This window comes from Microtus ochrogaster, chromosome 18 (assembly GCF_000317375.1).
Source record: "Microtus ochrogaster isolate Prairie Vole_2 chromosome 18, MicOch1.0, whole genome shotgun sequence".
Taxonomy (NCBI): domain Eukaryota; kingdom Metazoa; phylum Chordata; class Mammalia; order Rodentia; family Cricetidae; genus Microtus; species Microtus ochrogaster.
In genome coordinates this window covers 17,304,141-17,311,744 of record NC_022020.1, presented here as the reverse complement: position 1 = coordinate 17,311,744, position 7,604 = coordinate 17,304,141, and the positions used below count along the sequence as shown (strand labels likewise).

The window sequence follows — 7,604 nt, the reverse complement described above, 5'->3', positions numbered from 1 at the left end:
TTACAGCTGCAAACCAGCTGTGTCCATAAATCTCACCAATTACTTTCAGAGTTCTACCAAGACTTGGACCTGGATCTTCTGAAATCTGTTATCCTCAGAGTTACAACAGGCAAAGATTGACTAGCATATTTTGTTGAGGGCAAAATTGTTTTCTTTAAAGGAGGATAGAAAATCAAAGCAAATATGCATGTAAAGATTTGGAGAACTCAAAAGAGAAATATAAACTGCTACCCTAAAATTTCTGTGAGTTGCAGAGGCCCTACCTAGTGGGGCTTTGCTGTGGTGCTACTCTGTGCTGTCTTTGCTTTTTGGCAGCAGCTTGCTAAGTGCAGGGAAAGAACACTTAAAGCACAACTAGGGCACCATATCCTTGATTCATTTAACTTTCACTAGTGTCAACTTAATGAGCTCTGATGATCATTTTGAGCAGCACAATGGGTCACCATGACACTCATATGTAATAAGTCAGCAATGACAGTCTCCAGGCTTCTTGCCAGTCATGAAGCTTTATACCATTCACTTTTCCAGGCTGCAGTTTTGATAGGCAAATGTTAATGATTATTTTTATTTAAAGTATTGTTGAATGATGAAATGTGTCATGTGCTTTATTTAAACTCTTCTCTAAAGCAATGTACATCTTTACACCTTACGTCTTTTTATTCTCGTTTTCCCCCCTTTACTCTCCTCTTTCTAAACTCATTTTATTTTTTCTCTCTCTTGTCCATTGTTTGGACACGGATTAAGAATCAAAAAGAATTATGACATTAGCAGTGTATTCTCTTCAGGATTTGGTCATACCGATCTTTTCAACACACGCAGCGTTCTAAATGAGCAAGTTATACAATATAATATAGGGTATATACAGCAGATAGGAAGTAGTATCCAGCAAACCTATGGAACTCGGGGCATTTATCTTGTTATTATAATATTTGTTGAGTATGATAGATATAAATCATTAGAAATCTTATTGAAAGAAAAAATGATTGTTTCTGGGACTGGAAGAAAGGACCATAACAAGATGGTAGGATTAAGCAAAGACAGGGAGAAGAGAAAAGGGCTGTAAAGATAGGGAAAAATATAAGGGTAGCAGTAAGGAGAATAACAAGAAGAGGAGAGGAAAGGGGACTAAAGGAGAAAACAGATGAAAAAGAGAGGAATGGGACAGATATACATGATGTAGAAACAGGTAAAACTGTAAGATTATTTTAAATTTTTAGTCTTATTGTCATTAACATTACAAAAGCTTAATAGCTGATGATTAGGAATTTAGTAACTCAAATGAAGGAAATGTAATCTCAATGAAGCTGTGATTCAAAAAGTTTAAAAGTAGATGTGGATATGCCTTAGCTGGCAGAGGCATAACTAGCCTACAAAAGACCCTGAGTTCCCATCCCAAGCACTGAATAAACCTAGCGATTTGGCACATGCCTGTATTCTCTGCACTCGGAAGATGCAGGCAAGATAATAAGAAGTTCAAGGTTGTCATAGTGCCATATTGAATTTGAGACCAGTTTGGAATATCTGAGATTGTCAGAAATTATATATAAGAAGAATACATACTAATAAAAACTGTTTATTGCCTGGTGCAGAAGAAGACAACCCTGGGCTGGTTTTTAAACTGTCTCCTATACCAACTCTGTCATAAATATTAATTGTATAATGCAGGAGGATTTGAAGATTCGTCATATTTTCCAGAGTCTTTATTGTAGTCACCTCTGCCCTTCCATGCTCCATAGTAGTTTTTTTCCCTTTTTTTTTTGTTTTCTAGATAGGGTTTCTTTGTGTAGACTTAGTTTGGATGGCCAGGAACTAGCTCTGTAGACCAGGCTGGACTTAAACTCACAAAGATCTTCCTGCCTCTGCCTCCTCGGTGCTGGGATAATAGGTGTGTGCTACCACTATCATACCAATGCTGTCTTGGTCTCAGTCTAAAAGTCACATTCCAATCTCTGCTCTGTCAACTATACTTTGTGATGTAGCTCTTTTCTCCTGCACGCTCCCTAGGTTTTATCAATATAATTTATCTCCTCTCAAGTTTTTGGCCTGTGTTTAGAGAGCCATAAGCATTAAGCTTATACATGAAGTTGACACTTTCATTATGAATACAGAGAAAAGTAACAGAAAAATTAGTCAAGCAACTAAAAGACCCTAGAAGGTGGAGCACAGTGGAACACATCATTATTTCCAGTACTCTGGAGGAAGGGACAGGCAGATCTCAGTGAATGTGATGCTAGCCTGGCTTGAATATTAAGTTACCCAGCACTATATAATAGAGAGATGTAGGATTCCCCTCTGTACGCTGTATGTTTTATTACCATTGGTGAATAAAGAAGCTACTTTTGCCCAATGGGTTAACAGAGTAAAAACATGCGGGAACTATGCAGATCAAAGAGATGCTGTGTAGCTGCTGAAGGAGACAGAAGCCTGGGAACTTTGCCAGTAAACCACAAGCCTCATGGTAAAATAATAGGAATGAGTTAATTTAAGATGTAAGAGTTAGTGAAAAATATGTTTAAGCTACTGGCCAAACACTATTGCAATTAATATAGTTTCTGTGTGATTATTTTGGGTCTGGGCAGCCAGGAAACTAATGAGGAATCTCTGCCTACAGAGAGACCCTGTCTCAAAATAAAAATCATAGCCACCAGAAAAGCTTTTGACTATGTGATTAAAAATGACTAAACAAAATAAAAATATGTGTGTTATCTTTGAGAGCCCATGTAATTACTAGACTTGAGTTTGTCCAACCATAGAGAAAGAAGAATGGAATGACAGTATAGGAAATGAAATAAGGATTCATTATTGAGTGAGGTGATAACACCCATACCTGGTTATGAGATTCCATCAACTGTGTCTCCTTTAAAAGCAAAATGTTCACATGGGCATTAATGAAGATATTGACAGAAGAATGGCTTCACTGTGCAGAATGTGCCTGAGATGAATGCAGGATAAAACCCAGATGAACATCAGACTCAATATCAGAAAGGACTGGCCTGTAACACAGATATCAAAATGGTCTTTCTCACATCCTCCAGATTCAGGCTTCTCCATGAGCTTTAGAGAAACATTGCCAGCACTTTTTGATACTATTCTGCACACCTTTGGAACTTGCAGCACAAGTTCATGCTTTATGGTTTAATTTAAGTCTCATATACTGGGTTCAATAGCTCTTTATTAAAAACCCTTTTATTTTCATAGATCCTATATTAGAGTGATTTTTGTGGAATGAGTATAATCATTAAGTCTTTGAGATCTGTGTGATTAAACATAGCAGGGCTGTTAACCAGAGACTGACTGCTGACAGGCAATACCTTTTCTGTTCTTCCTTACCATCCCTTAAACATGACCTTTAGTCATTAAACGGACAAACTTATGGCCTAACTACGGCTCAGAGCAAACACTGAAAAGTAAAGACTGTGCAGAGGGTGAACATAAGATACATTTACTTGTGTTCCCTGATGTTTGTAAGACAGTGTTGACCTATTCATAGAAATGTTGTGCTTTTTACACTGTCCAGTCTCTTCACTCTCATTTGGAAGAGAGTATATGGGCATTATTCTCTCAATTTGAGAGATGTATAAACTGATGTCCAGCAAAGTGGGTGTGGTGCTGAAGGTCTCTAAGTGGAACAGTAGTGGAGAGGAGAACCCATCCAACCAGGCGCCTTAATGAGTAAGCCATGTCAATTATGGCATCCAAGAAGATCAGGTAAGTTTCTTCCTAGGGGAAGTCAAATAAGCCTTTGTTTAAATATTTGTCATATCCTTTTTTCCCATCCATATCAGTTATTAAAATGTGATACCTTCTGTACTGTCAGAGATTTCTAAGAAAGGCATTGTTACTTGTTGTGCTCAGGAGGGTTTGTGGAGGGCTAAATTGCATGCCATCCTGTGATGGCAGCCGGCAGTCAGCTGTGATTGCTGGTGTGCTATCCACAATGCATTTCATGTGGCTGGCAACACTTGCATTAAGGTCAATTAGTTTGCCAAAATAGAGACTCACAGCCGAGAGATGCTTAGTATATTGCATTGATGTTTGGCAGGAGAAACAAAACTGAAAAACCTACATAAGCTTGGTATGCCAGCTGGTGGGTGGCCCTATCCATGCTGCTGTAATGCGATTCGATTCAATTCAATAAATATTTATTGAGTAAGTAGATGTGCAGAGCACTGTGCAAAGGGCTGAGGGGCTGGCAAGGCAGCACAGCCCACGACTACAGCCTTAGAAGATGTTCCAACAATAGATGTACAACCAAAAGAGACGGCTTGAGCATCTATGCAGACAGTCTTCACTTCTCTGTCTGCATTCACCATTATTATGAGCTTGGTAACACCACTATGTCAATGAAAAGACTCTTTTGAGGAGGAATGGAACACTGTCATACACTGGGTAGTTTTCCCATTCTGGAGATTTCATTGACAATATGAAATAGGATTGGTCCATGCATCTTACTTTGGTCAAGATACTGCTCAGCAGCGAACTGTGTTGCTTCTTGTGGAAGGGCACATTATCTTCCATGATACCCATGTGTGATCAAATGTTGGGCCTCCATAAATATGGGCCTTGAGGGCAGAAAGCAGTACATCAAAGAGATTCCCAACTATATAAAGAGTTGGGGGCATGGTTCATCTTGAAAAACACTTGCCTTGCGAATGTAAACACTTGAATTCAGACACGCAGAAACAGGGGGAAAGGCTGGCAGGTGGATCCTGTCCACCATCCCAGAGATGAGGAAGCAGGGACTGGCACATCCATGGGAGTTGACTGGTCAGCTAACCTAGCCCATTTCATCCAGTTCTAGGCCAAGAGAGATTCAGTCTCAATCATAACACAGAAGGTGGCGGAACAATGCCTAGGGTTGTCTCTGACTTTTACAAGAACCAGTATATGAATGTGCAGAGGTCATCTACATCGCATATGTGCACCCTTACACACACACACACACACACACACACACACACAAACACAGCGGGTGTTTGGGGAGGGACACACACACACACACACACACACACACACACAAACACAGCGGGTGTTTGGGGAGGGAGAGAAAGTAGCTGCAGTGGAATGTCATTCAAGTGCTTGAGATCTTTGCTTTGGTAGCAAAACACAACAGAAAAGTGAGACAGCAAATAAGTACATACATTAGAATAAAAGGCATCAGGTTAACATAAAAACCAAAAGATAAGGGTAAGTCTCAGTGAAAAACAACACTAATAAATGTGACTGCCATTTGTTATGCACTTAGAGAACAAATGTGGCAGACTCAGTGCAAACATTGTCTCCAACACTAAAAACAAATCAACAAAACTGCCATGCACATTTTAATACACAGCTCAGAATTCAACCAACCCTTGAGATGCTGTAAAGTGATAGAAAACTACAGGTACAATCAGTTTTTTTTTCTTTCTCTAAATGTATACTGATTACCACATAGGCTAAGTGAGAAAAAAATCCCAGAAACCCTCCTATTCTAAGATGTTTTCTCTACCTACTCCACCCATTTCTTCCAAACATGTCATCATGGACACCATCCCCTGGAAGAATATTGTTCTAAGACTCTGAATGAAGACCCGAGTGTAGAGCATTTCCTGCTCTTAATGCAAAATACTGTACCGCACACGTTCTCTGTCCTCGTACTATGCCAACTTCATCTGTATCAGGTACCTGGATTCAGCAATCTACCAGACAAACAAGTCTTCCTCTCATTTTATTGTTACTGGAGATTGAACCTAAATCTTTCCACATAATAAGCAAATATTCTACTACTTAATATACATATTAAAGGTCTAGAAATATATCTTATATAATATATAACTAATACTATATTAATAAACACACATATTGTATAATTAATATAATATATTATATTAATTATATATAATATTATATATAGGATAGAGTCCATTGCAACTATGATTGTAGAATCTGAGTTTTTAAAAACATCATTTCATTTCAGTAGGAAATCTTTCTATGATGCACCATTTTAGTTTGACAATGTAAGGATATTCAAAGTGCTTTTATAGCACATACAATGATAATATAGAATAATTAATTTTAGAGATGGTTGTGCAGTCAATCCTAACTCAAGTCCTGGAGACAGACTTAGGTTAAATTACAGTGAAACCATCTGCTAGATAAGGGTTCAAGTTGCTTTATCTGAGTCTCTAGCTTCTCAGCTATAAAATGGTGATAATAAACAGAATTGACAAGATCTCTATAATTATTTTTTTGAATTTCTGAGAAAAATTTTATTGGCCCTGTGGATAAAATTTATTTGCCAGGAAGGATGATCCCATCATACTTTTGCTGGAACCAGCGCATGGCTTCCTCTTTGCTGATTCTGTTTGGCCCCAATGCAGCTTGTCCCGCGCTTCTTGTCTGCGATGCTGAAACCTGGCCTGCCCAGCACCACATAGAAGTACAGGCCATAGGTCCCAATGCTTGGGTAATATTTGATGCCCAGTTCAATGTGTTCTTGAATCCCAAATCCGAAGTTCCCAGTATCTGAGAACTTATTCTTCCGCAACTCATACTCCCGCACCTTCAGGCCTTTCTCCAGAATTTTTTTTCTGCCTTGGCTCCACGGACAGTGCAGTGAACAGCAATCTTTTCATTTCTCCTGATGTCGAAGGACCTCACGGTGTACCTAGCTTTGGAAAAGACGTGTGTCTGGCCTGTGAGCTGCTTCAGCACCTTGGCTGCTCGGGTCAGTCTGTCCCCGCTCTCCCCAACACAGATATTGAGGCAGAGCATGCGGATGCGAAGTTCCCGCATTGGGTTCTCCTTTTTACCTCGATCTTGTGACATAATGGAGAACAGCGGTCTCTGTAATTATTAAACACAGTGATGCTTGGCATCAAGAATGAGCATAGGAAACAGCTCTTGCTTTTAAAGTGCTATTTTTGGAAGCAACGATCAAACGGCAAGATACGTGGAGAGGAGAACTGACACCAGGCTGATGTGACATTATCTTTATTTTATTTTTTATTTATTTTACATATCAACCATAGTACCCCTCCATTTCCTTCTTTGCCTCTCACCCACCTTCCCCCAACCCAGCTTCATCATCTCCTCAGAAAGTGTAAGACCTTCCATGAGGAGTGAACAAAGCCTGGCACATTCAGTTGAGGCAGGACCAAGCCTCCCCCCCGCCCTCCACTCCCACCTCAAGGCTGAGCAAGGCATCCTACCATATAGATTGGGTTTCAAATGCCAGTTCATGCACTAGGGGTAGGTCCTGTTCCCACAGCGAGGGGCCACATGCTGAGGGCCTGGTTGGGCTGCATGCAGGCAGCTATTAGTCTAGAGTCTGTGACCTCCCACAAGTTCAGGTCAACCTTCTCTGTGGGTTTTCCCATCATGATATTGACCCCCCTCCTGTGCTCATATAATTTCTCCTCCCTCGCCTCTACTGGAATCCCTTAGTTCAGGCTGGTCCTTGGATGTAGTTCTCTGCATCTGCTTCCATCAGTTACTGGTTGAGGTTTCTATAATGACAGGTAGGGTAGTCACTAATCTGATTATAGGGGAAGGTCAGTTTAGGAACCCTCTCCACTATTGCTAGGCATCTTGGTTGCAGTCATCCTTGTGAATTCCTGGGAATT

At 40.1% G+C, this 7,604-nt stretch overlaps 1 pseudogene; it reads right to left on the bottom strand.

The window, feature by feature from the left end:
- Positions 1 to 6,260: 6,260 nt before the first annotated feature.
- On the bottom strand, positions 6,261 to 6,807 carry LOC101986381 (annotated as a pseudogene).
- Positions 6,808 to 7,604: the final 797 nt, after the last annotated feature.